Genomic DNA, 447 nt, shown 5'->3' with positions numbered 1-447 from the left:
TTTAGAACAAAACCTAGCTAGTGGTAGAATGGATTGTATTGGGGTGGCTAAACAAGTGTGCTGTTATGGGGGGGGGTCAGAATTGCATATTATCTTTTTTTTGTTTGGTTTTTTTTTTTTTTTGTTTTGTTTTTTGTTTTTTGTTTTTTGAGACAGGGTTTCTCTGTGTAGCCCTGGCTGTCCTGGAACTCACACTGTAGACCAGGCTGGCCTCAAACTCAGAAATCCGCCTGCCTCTGCCTCCCAAGTGCTGGGATTAAAGGCGTGCGCCACCACTGCCTGGCATATATTATCTTATACTTAAGTCATCAAAGCAATTACTCAGTTACTTCAGTGATTTAATCATACAGAAATACAAACACTGACTTCATGTATTTTAGGCTATTTAGAATGTATTCCCTACCTTTAATTTTTTTGAGATACAGAGTTACATCTCAATATATTTAC

Source organism: Mastomys coucha, unplaced genomic scaffold, assembly GCF_008632895.1.
Source record: "Mastomys coucha isolate ucsf_1 unplaced genomic scaffold, UCSF_Mcou_1 pScaffold6, whole genome shotgun sequence".
Lineage (NCBI taxonomy): Eukaryota > Metazoa > Chordata > Mammalia > Rodentia > Muridae > Mastomys > Mastomys coucha.
The sequence above is the reverse complement of the archived record's forward strand: the minus strand, read 5'-3'. Positions refer to the sequence as shown.